Source organism: Aquarana catesbeiana, linkage group LG02 (assembly GCF_042186555.1).
Source record: "Aquarana catesbeiana isolate 2022-GZ linkage group LG02, ASM4218655v1, whole genome shotgun sequence".
Classification (NCBI taxonomy): Eukaryota; Metazoa; Chordata; class Amphibia; order Anura; family Ranidae; genus Aquarana; species Aquarana catesbeiana.
Genome location: NC_133325.1, coordinates 426813092 through 426839388, shown reverse-complemented (window position 1 = coordinate 426839388; position 26297 = coordinate 426813092).

The window sequence follows — 26297 nt, the reverse complement described above, 5'->3', positions numbered from 1 at the left end:
ATCCACCACTGTGCTCCACTTTGGGCTCCAGGGCATTCTAAAGTACAGTGTTTTCTGCACTCAGGAATTACACAGGCAATCTTGATGTAAGTGATGATATTGTTTCTTATGGAATAAATCATACGCGTTTTAATATTTTTCCTGCACCCTTGTCTACCTTGTCTCGCATAACCCAATGTACCTTAATTATTTCACCCTGTTGCTTTATCAAGCCTGTTTTTTATATTTCTTTATAGAAATGGTTTATACTTTTAAAAATTGTTAAATCCCCTTTTTACGTGTCTATAGGTATATTTTTGCTGGAGTTAGGAGAGCACAATTCTGGAAATCTGAGAGCACTAAACCATGATATACTTTGAGGCTCTGTTTTTCAATTGAAAATGACCTCATTCTCCCTGCTGATCCTCTCATTTGGCAAGCTCTTTAAACAGTTTTAGCAGCACTTAGAAAAAGGGTGTTTGTATTGTTTACAAAAAAAGTAGCAGGTAGAAATCTGCAAAAATAACTGTAATATACAGCAGCCCTGTTTTTTATAAGCTAGGATTTCAGTATAAATAAGAAACCTAAAGGCACAAGTTAAATTCAGTAATATTAGACTTTAGAAAAGCTACCTACCTGTAAGGTAGACATGTGCACAGCCAAAAAATGTGTTCATTTTCGTTTTCGTTTCATTAGTTTATTATTTTTTTCGTTTTTCGGGTCATTCGTTATGATCGCGATTCGTAAATTCGTTCATTCGTTAATTCGTAAATTCGAACATTCGTTCATACATACATTCGTTCATTCGTACATTCGTACATTTTTACATTTGTACATTCGTAAATTCGTACATTTGTAAATTCGTAAAATCATACATTTGTAAATTAGAAAATTCGGAAATTTGTAAATTCGAAGTTTGAGAATCCAAAAACCCGAAAATTCAAAAATCTGAAATAGTAACTAACTATTAAATTATAGGTATTGTAATTTCCTTTAAAATTTGACTTTCAGTGAACGTAACAAATACGAATTTATCCGAAGTTAAGAATTATCCAAAACGAATGCTGCATCTAAACAAATGGAATGGAACAAATTAATAATAAATAATAGTATTAAAATGTTGTTATTATTATTATTGTTATTTATTATTATTAATTCATTACGTTCCATTCCGTTTTTCGGATCATTCATAACTTCGGACAAATTTGTATGTGTTACGTTCACTAACAGCCAAATTTGAAAGGAAATTACAATACCTATAATTTAAAAGTTACTAGTAATTACTAATAGTTAAATTATTATTAGTTAACTATTATTTCAGATTTCCGAATTTTCGAGTTTACAAATTTACGAATTCACTGTAAATTGCAAATGTACGAATGTACGAATGCCCGAATTTACGAATGTCCAATTTTATCAAATTTACGAATATTCGGAAAAATTCGTTAAACGGGTTTTCGTTAATTCGGATATTCCCGAATTAACGAATTTGTAGAAATTCGTTAATAAACGAATTCGGAACGAAACAAATTGCACATGCCTACTGTAAGGATCATGTCTCTGTTAAAACCAGATGTCCACTGCCATGTGTGCAGTGGTATTTTAGTGCCCCCAGGAATTCAACCACCAGATTATCTGGTTTGCCAGCAAGGGTGAGCTAAAAAAATGTAGAACCGCCAAGGTGAGTAGGCAATCATTAGACAAACTAAAGGATGTATAAAACAAAAGCATAGTTAGAATCACCAAAGGGCAAAACAAGAGCCGAGCATCAGAACCCAACAAAGGGATGAATGCGTAGTCAAGGTAGGAAAAGGTTACACCTTCTGTCAGACTTTTTATTTTTGCTGTCTGTGCCCTATTGGAGAGATTATCCTTGATTTCCTGTTTTATAGACACAACAGAAAGTGATTAGACAGGGAATAACTGTAGCTTGTAGTTTACAAAGCTTGTGCGACTTCAGATGCAATAATGAAAAGCGGGTTTAGGGCGGTAAAAAAATGCATACGCTGCAGAGGCTGTGTATGAAAGCTGCATAAACATGGACTTTTCACAGCAATGTCTTTGTCTTTGTGCCTCATTCAGGGTAACATGTGGCTGTATATCATAGACTCTATAACAACAGAGAGTCAAACAGAGAAGCACTACTTCAGTAAAATAGTTTAGAACAGTGTTTCTCAACCTTTTTTCAGTCAAGGCACCATTTAAAATTCTGCACCCCATTCTAAAATGTAAAAATACTAAGCTATTAGCTTTACATAATGCAGCAACATTAACAAACATAGGACACCCAACGTTAGAGATGATTTATTCTTCCAAAGCAAATACACCTTGGTACTGACTAATATCGCAGTGTTTCACTTCTCCTTCCATTTCTCTCCCTCATTCAGCTAAAGTGGCTCCAGTACTGAAGGAGAGTGGCAGGAGAGGGGCAAACAAGGATACTGTGCAGGCGCCCAATGTCTTCCTTATCAACCAATGATGTTGTTAGGATGCTGGCACCTAGAATGTTGTGATGGTGCACAATGAAAACTTGTGGCTTTGTGTATCTAAAAAGCAGGCCTAGGCCACCTGCTGGCTTATATATAATTTGTGGGCAATTTTAAGCATTTTTCCAAGGCACCCCTGAAGAAACCTGAAGGTACCCCTGGTTGAAAAAGGCTGGTTTGGAACACAGTTATTTGCTATTATCCTCATAAACAGCATCCCCTACATGGAAGTCCAGTGTAGCTCTGCCAGCACTGGAAGTCCAGTGTAGCTCTGACACAGCTGGAGGGAGCCAAAGTTCAAGGACACATGGCCACTACACTAGAACTGAAGTACTCTGATAGCAACAGTTGCTTCTAGAGAACCTGCATGCTAATAGGTCTCAGCCCACCTGCCCTCACACCGGTTCTGACAGTGCAGGCCTCTCACCTGGCTGCAGATCACTTACCCAGCTATCTTTGCCTCACCAGGTGTGGCCTCTCTTAGCTGCTGAGGGAGGGAATCTGAGGAATTTACACTCCCTGGGAGTGTCCGGGGACACCCATGAATTCATTGGAAATTGGATTAAAGGGTTTTGCGCTGCATCTGAACATGTTGAGAAAATGGACACTGCACTACAGTAATGCCCTGTACACACGATCGGACATTCTGACAACAAAATCCATTGGATTTTTTCCGACGGATTTTGGGCCAAACTTGTCTTGCATACACACGGTCGCACAAAGTTGTTGGAAAATCCCATCGTTCTGAACGCAGTGACGTAAAACACGTACGTTGAGACTATAAACGAGGTAGTAGCCAATAGCTTTCATCTCTTAATTCATTCTGAGCATGCGTGGCACTTTGTGTGTCGTATTTGTGTACACATGATCGGAATTTAAATGATCAGATTTTGTTATTGGAAAATTTTATATCCTGCTCTCAAACTTTGTGTGTCGAAAATTCCGACGGAAAAAGTCAGATGGAGCCCACACACAATCGGAATTTCTGACAACACAATCCGATCGTACTTTTTCCATCGGAAAATCCGACCGTGTGTACAGGGCATTATAGTACATACTAATCCTGCATATCATTATTTGTGCAAATTCCAGTAGCCTGCCAAGATTATAAATTTGGTAAATTTCAGTAAAATTATTTATTACGAAAAATGAATGGAAATAGTGAATATCATATTCAAGCATATACAGACCACCTATTGTCAATATACAGACAACAGTGTAGTATACAGGCAGTCAAGTGGCATATGCGGATATCACAGTGTCAATATTCTGGCACATAAATCAGACAAATCAGTTGCCTAGACTAGCACACCAGCATCAATCCACTGTCAGATATAGTCCGGTACTGTTAGTGGCAAATGCAGGCATTCCAGCTGTTATTTATAGGTAGCCCAGTGGCATATACAGTCAATCATACAGGGTATTATGGGCAGTTTATGGCCATATATTGGCAGATCTGTGGCATATACAAGCAATCCAGAGGCAAGGACAGGCAGAGTAGTGGTATATACAGATAGGTCAGTAGTGCACATGTGCATAAGGAGGCAGCTTGCCTGACTTCACATCCTGCCTCATCCTGTTTGCCAAGTGCTTCCTGATTGGTACACTGTCTACCTGGTCTCTTTCAGCCTGTTCTACACCTGCAACCTGTCATCTACCAGCCTTATTTGCACTTGCCACCTGTAATCTGCAAGCCAAATGTCTGCCAGCCTGCTTTATGCCAATTTGGAGTCCACCACATCTGTCTGTCATCAGCTGTCTCTGTCATCTGTCTCATCCCTGGAGAAGCACCGGCTATCTACCTGCACAGTCTGTTGGACAACCTACAGGTGCTCATGCTTCACCGTGCTTTCATGACCACTGTCTTACTACCAGTGGCACCTGAGCTGGAGCTATAAGAGAGGCCCTCTTCATATAAGGTTCTAGAACCAATTACGTGACACTCAGTTTCATTTTATAAGTTAATTTTCCTGGCAAACTGGCGATTTCAGCCAGGGATCCAGAGTTCAAGAAATCTTATTGATTATCTGGTATCTCTGTGCTATTTCTTTGCTAGCATCAGACCCAGTTTTGCTCAAAATGCTCTTTATCACTACAAGAAAGCACATTTATTTTCACTTGTAGATGCTTGATGTACTAAGTCAGCCAGTTCCATCTAAGTTATCATTTTATAAGCAACACCACCCTGCTCATGTTTAGTTTTGGTAAAACCAAAGATGGTAACCCCACTATGTATAATTGGAATGCACCTATAATTTATTTTGTGCTTACTTCATTACATAAGAAATAACGTCTATAACATTGACATCATAATAAGGGACATCTTAATATTTACCTGAAGCTCAACTGCCCTAGGCAACATACTATGTGGTCCCTGCAGAGACCAAGGCCTGAAGATACTTTAATTGCCAGCTGATCTCTTGGTGTTCACTAGGGATGGGCTGTTCGGCGAGCATTGGCTGTTTGCCCGTTCGCCGAATAGCGAACAATTTGGGGTGGTCGTGGCAAATTCAAAAGCTGCGGAACACCCTTTAAAAGTCTATGGGAGAAATTAAAAGTGCTAATTTTAAAGGTTAATATGCAAGCTATTGTCATAAAAAGTGTTTGGGGACCTTAAAAAGTTTTAAAAACGGCCGTTTTTTTCAGGAGCAGTGATTTTAATAATGCTTAAAGTGAAACAATAAAAGTGAAATATTCCTTTAAATTTCGTCCCTTTGGGTGTCTATAGTATGCCTGTAAAGTGGTGCATGTTTCCCGTGTTAACTGGGTGACCCTGCCCCCCTCTGACATTACAGGGAAAGCCATAGAGAAGTCCCCGTGCGTCAGAGGGCGGCAGGGTCAGTGGCCCTGCCCTCAGTTATATAAGAACTGTCAGAAGAACAGAAGTGTCACACAGCGGGAACCTCCCATGCATGCAGTTTGTCCAAAGAACGAAGCGGGGAAGAAGAAGCTGGAGGAAGATACGGAAGAGAAGACCGAAGGAAGAAGCAGAGGATCGGAGTAAGAAGAGGAAGAAGCTGGGGAAGAACAAGATGGAGGAAGAAAACCGAATGAAGACCAGAAGAAGATGGAAGAAGAAGTGGGGAAAGAAGAAGATATTAATAAAGGAATTGTCAGAAACCGTCTCTTGTCTTTTTTAACATTTTTGACACTTTTTTTGGGAAATGGTAGGGGTACATTTGTACCCCATTACCATTTCACACGGGGGGGATGGGATCTGGGGGTCCACTTGTTAAAGGGGGCTTCCAGATTCCGATAAGCCCCCCCACCCGCAGACCCCCACAACCACTGGGCAAGGGTTGTGGGGATGAAGCCCTTCTCCCCATCAACATGGGGAGGATGTCCATAGCATGTGGCCTGGTATGGTTCAGGAGGGGGGGCGCCAGGTTGCGTGCTCGGATAAGGGTCTGGTATGGATTTTGAGGGGGGTCCCCACGCCATTTTTTTAAAAATTTTGGCGCGGGATTCCCCTTAATATCCATACCAGACCTGAAGGGCCTGGTATGGAATTTGGGGGGACCCCCATGCCTTTTTTTTTTTAATTTTGGTTCGGGGTTCCCCTTAATATTCATACCAGACCCAAAGGGTCTGGTAATGCACTGTGGGGGAACCCAAGGCCATTTTTTTCAATGACTTTTATGAGTATTGCAGAGACCTGACAATTCATTATAGCTGTCGGCGCTACCGCTAGTACTTTTAAATGACTTTTTTTTCCTTTAGAAATGTCATTTTGCTCTCGGACTGTTGTAAACACGGGGAACATGCGCTACTTTACAAGCATACTATAGACACCCCCCAGGTACGAAATTTAAAGGAATATCTCACTTTTATTGTTTCACTTTAAGCATTATTAAAATCACTGCTCCTGAAAAAAAGTCAGTTTTTAAAACTTTTTTTTGCATTGATCCATGTCCCCTGGGGCAGGACCCAGGTCCCCAAACACTTTTTATGACAATAACTTGCATATTAACCCTTCAAATTAGCACTTTTGATTTTTCACGTTCGTGTCCCATAGATTTTAACGGTGTTCGAACAAATGTTTTGCCTGCTCGCATGTTCTGCTGCAAACCGAACAGAGGGGTGTTTGGCCCATCCCTAGTGTTCACATGTCTGTCTATTTTTTGGGGCGTTTTAAATAATGAAGTGTAAGCTGATGTAGCACATAGCAGAACCAAGTTTCAGTTTATTGACTTTAGATAAGTATAAGATGAATTCTGATTTGTTACTTTCAATTTTTGCACTTTATATGTTGGACTTATGACACTGAATAAAACTGTAGGAACTGTGATCATCTGTTGTCATCATATGAATGACTCACAAGGCAGATTAGAGCAGTTGCGTGCTCTGTACTAGGCCCTGTTCTGTTTAATCTCTATGTAAGTGATATATCTAAAGGGTTGTTGGGTAAGGTATGTATTTTTGCTGATGATACAAAGGTGTGCAATATGGTTGATGTCACTGAAGATGTCTGTAACATGAAACATGATTTGACATTGCTGGAAGATTGGTCAAAGCAGTGGAAACTGCAATTTATTTTATTTCTAAATGTAAAATAATGCAACTAGAGAAAATTAATCTTTTGACAATGTACAACATTTGGAGTACAGTGTTGGACAACACCACAGAGAAAAAAGATTTGGGGGTACTTATTTCAGTTGATTGCAAAAGGAACAGTGTGCCTAGGCAGTGGGAACAGGCAATAGAATTCTAGGATGTATCCCTAGAAGAGTCACCACTAGGAGGAAAGAGGTCCTGATTTCTAGGATGTATCCCTGGAAGAGTCATCACTAGGAGGAAAGAGGTCCTGATTTCCCTATATAAATCTTTATTTAGACCTCATTTACAGTACTGGAGATCTCACTTACAAAAAGATATTCATAAGATAGAATGAGTCCAGAGACGGGTAAAAAATGGTGAAAGGTCTGACAACATATCGAGAGCGACTTTGGGAACTTAATATGTACAGTCTGGAGGAAAGAAGGGAAAGGGGAGAAATGGCTGAAACCTTTAAATACATCAAGGGGATGAATAAGGTTCAGGAGGGCAGTATTTTCTATATGAAACCAAGATGAAGAACATGGGGACATGACCTCAAACTAACTGGAGGAAAGTCCAAAACTAATCTAATGCTAGAAAGTATTATTTTACTGAAAGGGTAGTTGATGCTTGGATTAGGCTTCTAGCAGATGTAGTGAGTCAGTCAACAATAAGTGGTTTCAAACATGCTTGGGACAAACATAGATCTATATTCAGACAAAAAGGTTAATGAAAAAAAAAAAAAACAGGCAGACACGGTGGACCACTTGGTCTTTTTTCTGGCATCACTTTTCTGTTTTTCTATGTTTCTAAGTTGTGTATGACCACATGACAGCCAGGCAATTAGCACTTCAAAAATAGAGGACATCAATGACGAACTCAACTCCTTCACGACAGTCCTCTTTAAGAAGTGAGTACACATTACACAGTAAGGCAATGGAAATATGAGATTGTCAATAACTGAATTCTCACAGTTTGATGTTCTTGAAGCATAAAGGTTTAGAAATGAATCATGTTCAGAACAGAAAAGAAAAACCAAAGAGATTCCCTTGACTACTATTTTTGTAAAAGTTGGGTTGTAGGTCAAAATTTTCCTAAAAAATAATCTTAAATCCTAGAATCAAATTTAAATTGATGTGCCAGTGCCTTGCTACAGGAAGGACCTTTAGAATCACCTGCATAGCAAGACCCTGTAAGGAAATCCAAATTACAGCCAGCCTATATTTAAGCAGCTTTGCCTTTTCAGGCGTATGAGGCCAGGAGGACAAGCTGTCATTGAGGGCGACTGGACAAAATAGTGTACTTGATCAAAGTTTGTCATATAGAAGTTGGCTGGGATGCTTGATCATAGTGGGATTGTGATATGGGATTTTCAAGAATCCAGTCTGGAAATGGCTTTTTTCCTCTTGTGGAGTAATATAGACTATTACAGTACCAGTTACTCTATGCTTTCATATAACATTTAACACATACTCTGTCCAGTTCTTTGTAAGGATTAAGCCTGCAAGTTCAGTGCATTTTTGTTTCTTTCAGTCCTTCTCTTTCAACGATGTGACTTTATCACATTTGTACAAAACTACTCATTTTATGGCAATGTAATGAAACCAGTGTTGAGTAGAACATATACCTAACATAGGTGGAGACTTTACGCTTTGTAAATATGTGTGATATGCAAATATAATATGTAAATTAATAAGTACAATAGGTGTTATAATAAAAATCTTGAAAAGGCTTTTAGCACTAATAAGAACCCACAGGAAATATTTAATATGTTTGTTCAGATGCCCATATATATTCCCAAATGATATATACATCTATCCTTATTGCAGCTATTTCCATAAAAAACACTGTGAATCTTTATTTAAATTTAGCGTTATTACAAGCTTTTACCTGTATAATCTCAAACTCTTAGAGCCCTATATTTCAAAGCAATTTAAAGTGGCATTAAACCAACAAAACTACAATCCAATATATTGCAGCTCACCATGGCTGCATTCGTTTTCTTTTTTAGTCTTTTTTTCTTTAATTTCACCTGGTAATCTGGCCAGTAAGTCAGGTTGGGTTTTTGTCAACATCTTTTAACAGACCAAAAGTGGAAGATAGAGTGTTGAGGCAAACCATTTACCACTGACAGGGGTGCTTGCAATGGTCAGCTTTTATTATTATTATTACTATACAGGATTTGTATAGTGTCAACAGTTTGCGCAGCGCTTTACAACATGAGGGCAGACAGTACACTTACAATACAAATCAATACAGGAGGGATCAGAGGGCCCTGCTCATTAGAGCTCACAATCTAGAAGGGAGGGTCAAGTGGAAACAAAAGGTAATAACTGTGGGGGTGAGCTGGTGGAGAAAATGACAATACAGTTGTTAGGTGTGGGTAGGGTAGGCTTCTCTGAAGAGAAGGGTTTTCAGGGATCGTCTAAAAGCTAATCGAGTAGGAGATAAGCGGGCAGATTGGGGTAAGGCATTCCATAGGAATGGAGAGACTTTGGAAAAGTCCTGGAGGCAAGCATGGGAGGAGGTGATGAAGGAGCTAGAGATCAGGAGGTCTTGAGAAGAACAAAGAGAACGAGTAGGTTGGTATTTAGAGACTAGGCTAGTGATGTAGCTGGGGGCTAAATTGTGGATGGCTTTGTAAGTAGCTGTTAGTATTTTGAATTTAATGCTTCGGCAGAAGCCAGTGGAGGGATTGAGAGATAGGGGTAGCAGGCACAGAGCGATTGGTAAGGTGGATGAGTCTGGCAGCAGCATTCATGACCAGTGTAGTCCAAATGTCACCTCCATTCCAATTGCAATTCCCCCTTTACATACCAAAACCCCATAACTTAACAACCCCACCTAAAATGCTGAGACCACACCTTTATTTATGGAGTAAAATGGCCACAACAGCCTCTTTTATTGAAACAACTCCAAATAAATACTCCAAATAAATAACCAATAAAATAACCATTAAAACCAACAATGACACATTAATAACATAACTGTTAACCCCAGTCTGATGGTCTCTGACAGTGACCCACCTTTATCAAATATATATATAAATATATATATAACTATAAAACCACGGATAACCAACGCACTGCGGGACTTTTACCAAACAAATAGGCCTCCAGCTGTAGCCGCTCGGAGACAACCGCTTCCCGCAGCGCCACCAAACCCAGTATTCCCTCCAAAGTTCAGGAATACACCGGAGGGGAACATGCAAATGATGAGCCCCCCACCCCTTTTAATCCATCCGTTTACCGCCCCCTGTCAAAGACCACAAGAATAAAACAGCCACAGCCCGAAAGCGTGACCACCTTACGTTTGAGGGCACCTCCACACCCTCAGGGCCTGCTGTATTCCCTCCTGTAATCCTAAGGACCATAAATCGATCCCTACATCCGAGAGATGAACACCATCCCTCCTCAGGTACAATCCCACATTCGTCTCCAACTCTCTGTGCAGAATAACTATACCGCCATTCTTTCTGACAAATCTCCCCACCACCTTATTGATTCTAATCCGGGTCTTATTAATGCTCACCACCGATCTAGCCCACCGCCATGTTGTGCGAGCCACTATGTCCGACCAGACTAACAAGGTGCCCGGGAATTTTTCCCGTAACAACATAAAATCCCTTTTGATGTCCGCCATCAGATCCCTGACTGACCGGACCCCCAAGTCATTCCCACCCGCATGGATAACCAGAACGTCAGGAGGTCTGTCCAACCGAACATACCCCTCCACTTCACCCATAACTCTACCCCACAACATTCCCGGTCTGCCTAACCAGCGTATATAAGCCTCCCTTCTGGAAATCCCCAGTTGTCTACCTTCTGGACGTACGTCACCTCTCCTGGCCCCCCAGCAAACATAGGAGTGACCTACGATCCAGACAAGGCAAACCGGGTTGCCATCTGCAATGAAACAAAAACAATATTGCGACACCCTCTTACTCTCAACACTACGACTAACCGACTATTAACCAAAACACTTCTCCCTTGAATATTACGTGACTTGCTTATTATTTGAGTTTTTTTTTTATTCCATTACCAAACTAGGTCTTATATAAGACCTGAATCTCCTAGACTCCCATCTCCCAAGCCTGCGTACCGCAGCTTCATCCAACCCGCATCTGGCAGCTTCAGTAGCTGCCCCTATACGGAAGGAGTGGGAAGCATACTCTGCACAAACCAAACCCTCTGTAAACATTTTCTAAAAACCGCTATAAATTGAAAACGGGACAGATAAGATCCATCCTCATGCCTCAGGAACGGTCCCGCCCCATCACACCTGACCGACCTAAATTCCTGAACCGCCGCCACTGGGCACACCCTCGAACCTGGCAAGGCAAACAGGGATACAACCACCCCTTTACCTTGCTGGTCAGTTTTAGACCTTCGCAGCCGCAAACATACCCTGCCTACTCCCAACTGCACATCCTGATCCAACAACCCCCCCCCCCCCAACATACTTAGATGGGCTAATCAACTCCCCAATACGAAAAGCCCCATAAAAAGCCAGTGAAAACGCCGCTGTAAACATTCGCATTTCATAATGCGATGAACAAACAAACTGTAACATTTCGCATATGGAAACCAGGTTCGCAAAAGTGACAGGCCTTCTCGCATCCCTTTGTTTATGCTGCTTCCTATAGCCTTTTAAGGCCTGCCGAACCCAAAAATCCTTAGTCCAATCTTTACCCCCCATTAATTTAAACAAAAACGACAATCCTGACAATTTACGATCAATTGAAGATACTGCGCAACCATTTTCCATGTTACTAGCCACTAAGTACAACACTAATAATCTCCCTTCCGATCTAAGCGTCACCACACCCGCCTCCTGCACCAGCATAGACCACTCCTTCCATACCTTACTGTAGGCCGTCCAAGTGGAAACACTTACTGACCGCCTAATCCATCCCGCGGTGACTCCAAAGGCAGCTCCCACATCCAATCCGGGCAAGGAACTCCTTCCTTGTCTGCACCTGGCGCCAGCTCCCTGAACTTGTCCCACTGAAAAAGAGACAAGGAGTCAGCCAACGCATTGTCAATACCCGGAATGTGAACCGCATAAACAAAAATGTTTAGACTTAAACACCTAAACACCAGCTGTCTCAGCAGCCGTATGACCGGCTGCAAAGACGCCGACATGCGGTTCACCACCTGCACTACACCCATGTTGTCACAATTGATTCTCAGTTTTAAATTTCGGCATGCCTCCCCCCATAGTTCCAAGGCTAACACCACTGGAAACAATTCCAGCAGCACCAAATTTCTGAGGAATCCCGCCTTTTCCCACGACTGTGGCCAGGGCTCTGCACTCCATTTTCCCTGAAAATACGCACCAAAACCTGTGGAGCCTGCCGCGTCAGTAACCAATTCCACATCGAAATTGCTCACCGGGCCAGACATCCACACTGCCCTCCCGTTGTATGTGGCTAAAAACTCATACCAGACTTTCAAATCCTCTCTATGCTCCTTTGTCAGCCTAATAAAGTGAGTTGGTATTCTTACCCCTGCTGTGGCAGCCGACAGCCGTCGGCAAAAAACCCACCCCATGGGGATAATTCTGCAAGCGAAATTCAACTTACCCAACAGCGACTGAAGGGCTCTCAACTGCACCTTCCGCAATCCGTGGATATCCCGAATTTCCTTCTGCAGCTCCTCCAACTTATCTCTGGGCAACTGGCATTCCATAGCTATCGAGTCTATTACTATTCCCAAAAAACTAATTTTCGACGTAGGGCCTTCCGTCTTCTCAGCCGCCAATGGAACTCCGAACCTGCCTGCGATGTGCTCCAACGTGGAAAGCAGAATCGCACACACAGCGGAAGCAGGGGGGCCTATACACAGAAAGTCATCCAAATAGTGAATAACTGAGTCTAGGCCCGAAACCTCCCTAACTACCCATTCTAAAAAGGAGCTAAACGCCTCAAACATGGCGCATGAAACCAAACAGCCCATGGGCAAACATTTGTCAACGTAAAACTGTTCCTGCCAGTGACATCCCAACAGCCTGAAGCTCTCCGGATGTACTGGCAACAACCTGAAAGCCGATTCTATATCTGCTTTGGCAATAAGGGCCCCTTTTCCATAACGCCTCACCCACTTTACCGCTGCATCGAAAGACGTGTAAGACACCGTACATTCTTCCGGGTCAATGAAATCGTTGACTGAACCCCTTTTGCTAAAGATAAGTGGTGTATCATACGGAACTTATTAGGTTCCTTCTTGGGTACCACCCCCAACGGTGATACCACCAAGTCCGGCCATGGTTTGGTGGCAAACGGCCCCCCCATGCGCCCCAATGCCACTTCCTTATTCAATTTTTCCCCAACTATTGTTTGATGCATCAATGCCGATTTCAAATTCCGTGCCATAGGCGGAACCATCGCCAATGAGCAGGGAATCTTAAAGCCCTCCGTAAAACCCGACTCCAACAACCGAGCTGCTCACCGATCCGGATACTTACTTAGAAAAGGTAGCATTTTTTCCACCCTCACCGGCATCTTTGGAGTAGAGTCACTGGCACGCTTCCCTCTCTTAAAGCATCTCGACAACGTGTGGGCGCCCCCACACCCCGAGCATTCATGCTTGAACTTACATGCCCCCCAAATTTACAGGCCCCCTCATTATACTGCCAGCACACTCCCCACTTTTTACCGGCCGATGGTCCTGAGGACTGTGAACCCCCGCCCCCCCCTTGAAAAGGCTGAGGTGGGGTCCTTGCTGATGACATCATCCGCATCCAGGGGCTGATATCTTTATGATCTCAGCGCAAGGATGCTCTGACTGCCTTCCGCTGCCTGAACTGCTCGTCATATCGCAGCCAAGCAGAACCCCCGTACACTCTATGCCAGGGGTGTCCAAACTACGGCCCTCCAGCTGTTGCGGAACTACACTTCCCATGAGGCATTGTAAAATGCTGACATTCACAGACATGACTAGGCATGATGGGAGTTGTAGTTCCTTAACAACTGGAGGGCCATAGTTTGGACACCACTGCTCTATGCGCTTCTCCAATAGCGTCCATGTAACAGAACAACGCCGAGCAATGCTCGGGGTTCTTCTCGCCAATGACGCTCGCCATGATGGCAAAGGCTTGTAGCCAATTAACAAATGTCCGCGGTATCAGCCGGTACCTCCGTTTTTCTTCATCATCCTTCTTAGAGGAATCAGGTTTAACCCTGTCCAGGTTAAACTTCTCCAACGGTAGTAGGGAAAATATCTCTACATACTCACCTTTATGAATCTTTTCCCAGACCTCCTGTTTCAGATGTGCTCCCAAGGGGCCCTTGAAGCAGACGTACACCTCACACTTCACAGCGTCCGCCAACCTGACCACATCTGACCTTCCAGCTTTCTCTGAGGACCCTTTTCCACCTGCCTCTTCCGCAACGACTCTGGCCCCTGATTGACTGGTGGGAGGAACCGCCGGGGGTACCACCACCACCCCAATCCCATTACTCCCATCCCCTGACTCCGTTGCCGGTGCCGTCCATGGGGCCACTTGGGGAGGCTGCCCCTGTCCCCCTTCAAACCTACCAATTAAATCCAGCAGACCCTGCAAGAAAACCGTCAGCTGCTGACCAGACCCAGCACTGGCAGGATTGTTACCCGTCAACTGCTGTTCTGGCCGGTCCCCCCCTGACTGTAACCCAGAAACCCCAGGCACTCCTGCTCCCAGCACCCCCGTCAAATCCTGTAATGCCCCAGACAGTGATAAGGAAGTATTAGACTTACCGGGCTGACCAGGCACTCTTCCCACAGCCGTCGCAGTGCTCTCCCTCGCTGGCACTTCTGGCTCATCCTCCTCCGACACCTCTTCTTCCGACCGATCGTCAGACTCCACGCTTGGTTGACTGGGAAGCCGCCTGGGTGGTGACGCCCCAGAGGCCGTAGCGTGAGTTGGTGATGGGACCCTCCTCACCCCCAAATGCCTGCTGCCGTCAGACAGGCGTCGCTGACCTGTCCTGACCACCTGTGTTCCTCCCCATTTGTCCTTTCCTCCATCCGACCTGTTGCTCTTCTGGCTAGTGCTCAACCGACCCTCTTCAGCACTGACACTAGCATCTTGCTCCGCCGTTAAGCTCCGCCCCCTCCGGACATTCTCCTCTTCTCTTGCGTTCCTTGTCTGGGCATTGCCTGGCACTTCATCCCTCCTCACTGCACACCTCAGATGTCCTCCCCGGGCTGTGGATTTACTGTGCTGCGCTCTTCTCTCCTCTTGCAGGGAACCGGCGCCATGTTGGCCCGTGGCCCCGCCTCCCGATTGCGGCCGGTGGCGTGTGGACCGCCCGGGAGCCGCATCTGCCTGAATCTGCCTCCTTTTTCCCGGGGGGACCAACCGATCCTCTCCCGGGCTCCTGGGTACCCGTGCGGTCCGAGCTACAGGCCCTGGTGAAAAACGCGCCGGAGGCCGAGACCTCAGCGTGCGGTAAGAAGTCTCACCCGACGCTGGTTCTCTTGGCTCTTCCTCCCCAATGTCACCAATCTGTTGCTGCAGCCACTCGGGTCCCTTCTGTGCAGCTGCTCTCCTCTCTCTGATGCACTCTCCTCACACTGCCCCCTTTACTCCTCCCCCCCTTTAAATACTACCACTCCCCTTTCTCACAAAGTTTCCCAACTTACCTCCCCTTTCTCCCATACTACCTCTCTCTTTATTTTGTTAATCCTTCCCGTGTCTCCCTTGGGCACACTGTCATGCCCGGCCCTATACTATCCCTCCTTTCAGTCTTTCTCGTTCCGTGCCTCACTTGATGGATTGAAGAGGTAATAGACTATGTAGAGGTAAGCCAATGAGAAGGGAGTTGCAGTAGTGGAGGCGAGAGATGACCAGTGAGTGAATTAAGAGCTTTGTTTTGTCGTTGGTTAGAAAGGGGCGTATTTTGGAGATGTTGCGGAGGTTGAGGTGGCAGGATTTGGACAGTGATTGGACGTGGTGCTTAAAGGAGAGTTCAGAATCCAGGACTACACCTAGAACCTTGGCATGTGGGGATGGGGTTATAGTTGTGCCATTGATTTTGACAGAGAGATCAGGGGAAGGGGCATATGGGGGATTCGGTTTTGGATAGATTGAGCTTGAGGAAGTGGTGTGACAGCCAGACTGATATATCTGATAGTAAATTAGTGATATGTGAGGAGACAGAGGGAGTGAGCTCAGGGGTAGAGAAATAGATTTGGGTGTATTCAGAGTAGAGGTGGTATTGGAAGCCATGGGAGGCTATCAGCTGACCCAAGGAGGAGGTGTAGATTAAAAATAGGAGAGGTCCAAGAACAGAACCTTGGGGGGCCCAACCGAGAAAGGAAGAGAAGAGAAGGAAGTAGAGTTGTAAGAAACGCTAAAGGTGCGGTTGGATAAGTAGGAAAAGAACCAGCGAAGAGTACAGTCATTGGTTTGGTTTTGGCCATTAGTAGAACCAGCGAAGAGTACAGTCATTGGTTTTGGTTTTGGCCATTAGTAGATTGTTTGTTAGTTTTAGGAGAGCAGTTTCTGTGGAGTGTTGAGGACGAAATCCAGACTGAAGGGGATCAAGAAGGCTATTATCAACGAGGTGGACGCTCAGTCGGTTGTAGACCAGACGTTCAAGGAGTTTGGATAAGAAGGGGAGCAAGGAGATGGGGCATAGGTTGTTAAGATTGGATGGGTCCAGTGAGGGCTTTTTAAGTATGGGTCTGACAAGTGCATTTTTTAGAGAGTTGGGGAAGATGCCAGAAGAGAGGGAGAGATTGAGGATGTGGGTTAGATAGTGTAGCATAGAGCCAGTGGGCATGAAGTGTAAAGCGTGGAGAGTATCGGAACAGTAGCAATCTCAATGCGAATTGTATCAAGCTTCTGTTTGAAGTGATTGGTGATCTCCTGGGCAGTGAGTGAGTTGGCGGGTGGAGGTGGTGGAGGACGAAGTAGAGAGTTGAAGGTAGAGAAGAGTTGACGGGGACGGGATGATACGTTGCTAATGAGAGTGATAAAATAGGTCTGCTTGGCAGTGAGGAGGCTGGAATTGTATTTTTGGAGGGCAGATTTATATTGGTTGAAATCTCTCTGAGACTTAGTCTTATGCTACAGGCGCTCATGAGCACAACTATGTTTTTTCAGACTTTCATTCAATTATTTAAAAAAAATTATCCCAAAAGGAAAACTGTAACTGCTTGGAAAGTGTTAGCTGGAGTTCAGCTTTAAGTTGTTAAGCAGGCGTCACTAAATGGCGGCCCAACTTACTGATCCATCCTGACCGCTGCAGGCCCACCATTTAGGAGCTGATTCTTTCTCCATGCCTCTGCTGCTGTCACTATCATAGCAGACCAGAGAGTTCTGCACATAGAGTGGGAGGTACAGCAGCACTAGATAGCAGGAGCTGCACTAGTTACCTTTCCAGATTAACCAGCAGGTGATTGGTTGCTAGGACACAGAGCAGTCCTAACAACCAACCACTAGCTTGTTAATATGAAATGGTAACTTTGGCAGCTCCCGCCCTCCATCTAGTGCGGCTGTGCCTGCCACTCTGTGTGCTTGTGTAAGGTAGGAAGGGGCAGAGCTGTGTGAAGGACAGGGAATAGCTTCAGGGGGCTGTGATAATAAGGGAGGCCAGAGCTGCAGGGCTCTGTGATGTAAAGGGGACCAAAGTGGCAGGGGGTTGTGATGTGAAGGAGGCCGGACCTGCAGGGGGCTGTAATATAAAAAGTGCCCGAGCTACAAGGGGCTGTCATGTGAAGGGGGCAGAGCTGCAGAGGGCTGTGATGTAAAGGGGGAAGAGTTAAAGCGGGCTGTGAAGTAAAGGGGGCCAGAGCTGCAGGGGGCTGTGATGTAAAGTGGGGAGCAGAGTTGTGGGGAGCTGTGATGTTAAGGGGGCCAGAGCTACAGAGGCTGTGAAGTAAAGGGGGAAGAGTTACAGCAGGCTGTGATATAAAGGGGACCAGAGATGCAGGGGGCTGTGCTGTGAAAGGAGGCCAGAGCTGCAGGGGGCTGTGATGTAAAGGGGACCAAAGCTGCAGGGGGTTGTGATGTGAAGGAGGCCGGAGCTGCAGGGGGCTGTGATGTTAAGGAGGCCAGAGCTACAGGAGACTGTAATGTAAAGGGGGAGAGTTACAGCGGGCTGTGATGTAAGGGGGGCCAGAGCTGCAGGGGGCTGTGATGTGAAGGGGGGGCAGAGCTGCAGGAAGCTGTGATGTCAAAGAGGGAGCAGAGCTTCAGGGCGCTGTGATGTCAAGGGGACCATAGCTGCAGGGGACTGTAATACAAAAGGGGGCCCAAGATGCAGGGGGCTGTGATATAAAGGAGAGGCAGAGCTGTGGGGGCAGTGATGTAAAGGGGGACAGACCTGCAATGATGTGAACTGTGATGTGAAGGGGCAGAGCTGCTGGGGGCTATGATGTGAATGAATGGTAGAGCCATGGGGGGCTGGGATGTAAAGGGGACCAGAGCTGAGGAAGCAATAGCCAGCAGTGAGCAAGGGACAGAGGGTAATAGGTGAGTCAGCAGTGATAATATAGCTGTAACTTCTAATCCCGGGGTGAATGCGCACACTCATGCAACACTGAGAGGCGTATACACAAATGCTAGGAGACTAGCTAATAAAATGGAGGAACTGGAGCTGCTATTACACAAGGAGGACTTAGACTTTGTGGGTAGGAAAGAGCTTCGAGTTCGAGTCAAATTCAAAAGCCGCGGAACACCCTTTAAAAGTCTATTGGGGAATTCAAAAGTGCTAATTTTAAAGGCTTATATGCATGGTATTGTCATAAAAAGTTTGGGGACCCGGGTCCTGCCCAGGGGACGTGTATCAATGCTAAAAAAAGTTTTAAAAATGGCCGTTTTTTCGGGAGCAGTGATTTTAATAATGCTTAAAGTGAAACAATAAAAGTGTAATATTCCTTTAAATTTCGTACCTGGGGGGTGTCTATAGTATGCCTGTAAAGGGGCACATGTTTCACGTGTTTAGAACAGTCTGACAGCAAAATGACATTTCAAAGGAAAAAAAGTCATTTAAAACTTGCGGCTATTAATGAATTGTTGGTCCGACAACACACATAAAAGTTCATTGATAAAAATGACATGGGATTTCCCCACAGGGGAATCCTGAACCAAAATAAAAAAATGGTGTGGGGTCCCCCTAAATTCCATACCAGGCCCTTCAGGTCTGGTATGGATATTAAGGGGAACCACACTACAACATTTAAAAAAAAACATGGCGTGGGTGTCCCCCTCAAAATCCATACCAGACCAAGGGTCTGGTATGGGTTTTAAGGGGAACCCCGCGCCAAAATTAAAAAAAAATGGCTTGGGGTCCCCCCAAAAATCCATACCAGACCCTTATCTGAGCATGCAACCTGGCAAGCCACAGGAAAAGAGGGGGGGACGAGAGAGCGCCCCCCTCCTGAACCGTACCAGGCCACATGCCCTCAACATTGGGAGCGTGCTTTGGGGTAGTGGCCCCCCAAAGCACCTTGTCCCCATGTTGATGAGGACAAGGGCCTCATCCCCACAACCCTTGGCTGGTGGTTGTGGGGGTCTGCGGGCAGGGGGCTTATCAGAATCTGGAAGCCCCCTTTAACAAGGGGACCCCCAGATCCCGCTCCCCCGTGTGAAATGGTAGGGGGGTACAAAAGTACCCCTACCATTTCACAAAAAAAGTGTCAAAAATGTTAAAAATGACAAGAGACAGTTTTTGACAATTCCTTTATTTAAAGTTTTCTTCTTTCCATCTTCTTCAGGTCTGCTTCCTTCTATCTTCCTTCGGTTTCTTCCTCTATCTTCTTCTTCCTCTGGTTCTTCCTTAGATCCTCTGCTTTTTGCTCCGGTGTTCTCGTCTGGCATCTTCCCCCGTGGTGTCTTCTTCCCCACTTCGTTCTTGGGCCGCGCCGCATCCATGGGAGGCTCCCGCTGTGTGACGCTTCTCTTCTTCTGACACTGAGTTATTTAAGACGCACGGGGACTTGACGGGGACTTCCCTATGGGTTTCCCCGTGACGTCAGAGGGGGCGGGGTCACCCGGTTACGGGGTCTGGTATGGATTTTGAGGGGGACCCCCACGCCATTGTTTTTAAATTTTGGTGCAGGGTTCCCCTTAATATCCATACCAGACCTGAAGGGCCTGGTATGGAATTTAGGGGGAACCCCACGCCATTTTTAAAAAAAAATTTGGTTCGGGGTTCCCATGCCGTTTTTATCAATTAACTTTTATGTGTATTGTCGGACCGACAATTCATTAATAGCCGCGAGTAGTTTTAAATAACTTTTTTTCCTTTGAAATGTCATTTTGCTGTCAGACTATTCTAAATACGGGAAACATGCGCCCCTTTACAGGCATACTATAGACACCCCCCAGGTACAAAATTTAAAGGAATATTATACTTTTATTGTTTCACTTTAAGCATTATTAAAATCACTGCTCCCGAAAAAACAGCAGTTTTTAAAACTTTTTTTTGCATTGATACATGTCCCCTGGGGCAGGACCCAGGTCCCCAAACACTTTTTATGACAATAACTTGCATATAAGCCTTTAAAATTAGCACTTTTGATTATTCATGTTCGAGTCCCATAGACTTTAACAGTGTTCGCGTGTTTGAATGAATTTTTTGCCTGTTCGCATGTTCTGGTGCGAACCGAACAGGGGGGTGTTCGGCTCATCCCTATTTGTGGGAATAACAGAAACTTGGTTTGACAGCTCACACGATTGGCTGGCAAATATCCAGGGGTATTCCTTGTATCAGAAGGACAGGGAAGGTAGAAGAGGGGGTGTGTCTATATGTCAAAAATGATGCAAGGGTGTTAGAGAGGAGTGACATTGTGAATGGGACAAGAGACAAGGCGGAATCAGTGTGGATAGAACTTCAAAGAGAATAAGTGGGAAATTAATAGTGGGGTATGTTATAGGCCCCCCAACCTGAAGGAAGAGAAGGAGCTGGACCTACTGAAGTATCATTAGTAGTAATCAGCATGGGTTTATGAAAGGTCGTTCTTGCCAGAACAATCTGCTAACATTCTTTGAGGAAGTGAGCTACCATCTAGACAGGGGAAGGCCTGTGGATTTAGTGTATCTGAGTTTTGCAAAAGCATTTGACACAGTTCCCTATAAGCGCTTAATCTACAAGCTGAGGTCTGCAGGTATAGACTGAAAGGTTTGTTCTTGGGTAAAAAACTGGTTACAGGGACATTCCCAAAGGGTGGTGATAAATAAAGTGTACTCAGACTGGTCTGGAAAGGTAAGTGGGGTACCCCAAGGTTCTCTCTTGGGACCAATTCTATTCAATCTATTCATAAATGATACAATGGATGGCTCAATCTCAGTTTTTGCGGACGACACAAAAAATAGCAGGGCAATAACTTCACATCAGGATGTAGAAATTTTACAGAAAGACCTGAACAAAATAATGGAGTGGGCAACTACATGGCAAATGAGTTTTAATGTGGAGAAATGTAAAGTAATGCACTTGGGGGCAAAAAACATAAATGCAAACTACTTGATAGGGGGAGAACCGCTGGGGGAATCAAGGATGGAGAAAGATCTTTGGGTCCTAGTAGATGACAGACTGAGCAATAGCATGCAATGTCAAGCTACAGCTACCAAGGCTGGCAGAATTTAGACATGCATAAAAAGGGATATACTCCAGGGATAAAACAATAATCCTGCCACTATATAAAACTCTGGCTCGGCCACATCTTGAGTACTCCGTTCAGTCCTGGTCACCAGTCCTCAGAAGGGATGTGCTGTAACTGGTCCAAAGAAGGGCAACAAAATGAACATGGGAATTGGAGGACCTCAATTATGAGTAATGACTACAAGTACTATAATTTATTCTCGCTGGAGAAAAAAAGGTTACTCACATGATAGCCAAAACTGGGACCATGCGACAAAACAAAGCCGGGGGTAGGCCATGGAGCCTGGCCCGGGAGCTGAGAGGGGGACCTCAATGAGGAACACCGGACCGCACACACCAACACCCCGCAGTGGAGGGGACTTCTATAATGTAGGAAATATATAAAATGTATCTAGATGATCAAGATGATATAAGCTGCAGATATCACCAAGGTGATTGAAAAAAGCACCTGGAAGATTACCTTGAAAAATACATGTGATGTTTGAAGCCACATAGATAGGAGAGGATCAGGGTGTGCATAGGTTGTATCAGCACCATCTCTGAATACCATGAAGCAGGGAGTGAGATGAAGCCCTAGTATAGAATGCCAGCTCCCCCTCGGCGTCACGCAGGCACGACACAGTGGAGTAAAACCTCGGCGAACGCCAGAGAAGCTCACCGCATGTCAGCCCAGCTGATATACCGGACGCCTGTGTGTGCGACGCCCAACCAAGGAAGTTACATACACAGTGCCGGTGCTGGGGGCGTGGCACCGATGCACGGTGGAAAAATGCGCCCAGCCACCCACCCCCAACCCTGTAGAGGGGAGGTAGGAGGGCGGACACCAGCATGCATCGCAGCTCCCGGGAAACAGGACATCTGCCCACCCACCGACAATGAGTCACACAAACCCAGTCTGGCAACAGGGATTAAAAAAATGTATAAAGTAGTGAAAGATCAAAGTATGTAGACTGTCAGTGCAATGGACGTTCCATATAAAGCATGCTGAATTACGGCCGGACCTGGTAGGAATCCGCCATAAGACAGTGATGGGCTACAATCATGAGCACCTCCATCCCTAATCAATGCAAGCAATAGGGGGAAAAACGAACTTAGGACTTTAATTGGGACGCAAGGGAAAGTTTGCGCCCCCATCCTTAATATCATGAAAAAGAGGGGGGGGGGGTTGGGACTTTGAATGAGGTGCGCATGATGCGGCCCAATCACACTCACAGAGGTGCAAACATATGTATGTTTATTAAAGACCAATGATCAACATGGCATAAAAACGCATTGCATACATTAGACATAAAATAATCGCATGTAGACAATAAATCTATGTATATACAACCATAGGACATGGATAGGTACAATTATGCATCTTAATCCCCCAAGCAAGATAAAAGTCATGTGAAGTAAAAAACATCTAAAAATTGGTCAATGTGTGTTTGATGCACCAAAGGTAGGCCCGACGCTGCGTTTCATGGACTTCAATCCACTCTTCAGGAGCCAGACGCATCTAAATTCTATATAAAAAATGTATGAAAAGCAATATAATTTCATGGGTCTAAAAAAAATCAGCAGAAAAGGGGGAAATTTGGGCATAATGGGCCATGCCAAAAAGGTTACTCACATGATAGCCAAAACTGGGACCGTGCGACAAAACAAAGCCAGGGGTAGGCCATGGAGCCTGGCCCGGGAGCTGAGAGGGGGACCTCAACGAGGAACACCGAACCGCACACACCAACACCCCGCAGTGGAGGGGACTTCTATAATGTAGGAAATATATAAAATGTATCTATGATGATACAAGTAACAAAAAACAAGATGATATAAGCTGCAGATATCACCAAGGTGATTGAAAAAAGCACCCGGAAGATTACCTTGAAAATACATGTGATGTTTGAAGCCACATAGATAGGAGAGGATCAGGGTGTGCATAGGTTGTATCAGCACCATCTCTGAATACCATGAAGCAGGGAGTGAGATGCAGCCCCAGTATAGAACGCCAGCTCCCCCTCAGCGTCACGCAGGCACGAAACAGTGGAGCAAAACCTCGGCGAATGCCAGAGAAGCTCACTGCATGTCAGCCCAGCTGATATACCGGACGCCTGTGTGTGCGACGCCCAACCAAGGAAGTCACATGCACAGTGCTGGGGGCGTGGCGCCGATGCACGGTGGAAAAATCCGCCCAGCCACCCACCCCCAACCCTGTAGAGGGGAGGTAGGAGGGCGGACACCAGCATGCATCGCAGCTCCTGGGAAACAGGACATCTGCCCACCCACCGACAATGAGTCACACAAACCCAGTCTGGCAACAGGGATTAAAAAAATGTATAAAGTAGTGAAAGATCAAAGTATGTAGACTGTCAGTGCAATGAACGTTCCATATAAAGCATGCTGAATTACGGCCGGACCCGGTAGGAATCCGCCATAAGAGAGCGATGGGCTACAATCATGAGCACCTCCATCCCTAATCAATGCAAGCAATGGGGGGAAAGCGAACTTAGGACTTTAATTGGGACGCAAGGGAAAGTTTGCGCCCCCATCCTTAATATCAATGCAGTGTTACAATAAATGAAAACCTTTTAAAATTTACTGCACCATGAAGCCCTCCTTTTTGTTCCTTTGATTTACCCCTTGGTAGCCCCTATTTCCATTTGCGGATTGTGGGTCCCATGGAACGTATTTGAGTCTGGCTATACCGGTGGATGAGAGGATCTGGATGGACGTTTGAAGTTGCCGCCCGTGACTGACTGTTCACTCCTGTCTGTGCTTACTAGACCTCCGTAATAGGGGTCCTACAGTTCCGGTAAGCGGCCACCCGGCCTTCCTTTTTTTTCATTCTTTGACCATCCTGTGGGACCATATACAGAAAAGGATATATTGGGGCTCTTTATCGGAATAATCCATTTCCATATGAACTGTATTGAATGAACCATGGACCTTTTTTTTGTGTTTTTGCTAGCACTGAAGTTCCCTTCTTTCCTTTTTGTTTCAGCACAATTTTATTTATGTTAATATATTTGTGCGGATAGAATTTATTTGAGATTTATTCAGACATTCACAATATTTTTATTTCATTTGTTTCAATTTGATCATCAGGGTGCACTTATTTCTCTTTTTTGTGTCTTTTGTACACATTAGCCCTTCTCCCATTATTTGGGTTGCGCATCTATTACTTACTTTATTTAGAGGGGATTATTGTTGATAGATCAGGGCAGTGACAATGTCTTCAATAAACTTTAGGAAGGTGTTGGGTGTTTCCGTAAATTTTTGATAGGTGATGAAAGGGTTGTAAATGGCCAAATCAAAAAAGTAAATTTTGACTTTTTTATACCAGAAGACAGATTTTCGTGTTGATAGATAGGGCTGCAACATTTGATTATTTAAATCCACCCCCCCCCCCCCCCATTGAATTCATTGTACTCGTGGATACAGGAATGGGACTGCGTCCTCTGCGAAGTTCCACCGAAGTGTTATCATGGATGGTGGACATTATGTATACATTTCCACTTCACAGCCAACACTTCCTCGTTCCTCAAGCTTATCGATTCTTCCCTTTGTAGCCTTGTGGGGACTAAACGATGTGGGAAGTCCTTTCTGTTTTTTCTTGCTGTACCACAGTATTCTTCAGGTATAAATGGCAAAGGGGCAAACTAGTATAATAATTGTCCATATAAATGTGATACCCCTTTTGCAAGAATGGGATTGCCAACTCCCAGACAATTTTCCCGCTTATTCTCATGTACAGTGGACACTCGGAGGGCTGGAGCTGGGAGTCTTTGCCTTCGTACACGTGGAAGGCATGCACATATCCGGTGGAGCTTTCACAGAGCTTGTTGAGCTTCAGTTCGTACCTCTCCCTCTTACTGGAGATATACTGCTTGATTCCCAGCCAGCCTGTGAAATGGAGAAGGGATTCGTCCACAGAGATGTTCTGGTCAGGGATATAAAGTTCAGCAAACCTCTTGGAGAAAAAATCAATTAGGAGGCGAATTTTATATAATTTATCAAAGTCGGGATGATTTTTTTTGGGGCGGGGCACTGCGAGTTATCACTGAAATGCAGGAAGCGCATTATAATTTCATAACAGGACCTTGACATGACAGATGAAAAAATTAGCATGTGGTGGATAGGGTTGATAGACCAATATTCATGCACTTTATTTTTTTTGTAAGCCCCATATTTAGCGTAAGGCCTAAAAACTATTTAAGCTCCTCCTCTGTTAGAGGTCTCCATTCAAAAGGGCAGGCATAGCTTGAGCTGCTGTTGTTTTCTATGAATTGAGGGGCAAAAAGATTGGTTTAGTCCATGATGCCTTAAACTAATTCATCAGGGAAAATAAAAAAAAAAAAATAAATTTAAAAAATTGATTTCAGAAAAACCTTCAGTGTTGACCTGCACATCTGGCTGTGCTGTGAAAGGAAGGATTATGGCTGACGCTGTGTTGACTCTGTGCTAGAAGGCAGCCACAATGGGTTTGCCAAGGTATCTGGAAGCAGGGTTTGGGCCCTAATTCTTTGGCGTGAAATTTAAGCTCTTGTACTGGGGCTTTCATTCTGGTGTCTAGCGACGCTTGTACTGGGACTCTCTTCCTAGGATATGCGGGTATTGAAGTGGTTAAAGTGGAACTTCAGTCATTTTTTATGCCAATAAATACCTTATACAGTCCTCTTCCTGTTTTTTGTCTGGTAAAAAGCCTAGGCTTATAACATCATGCACAG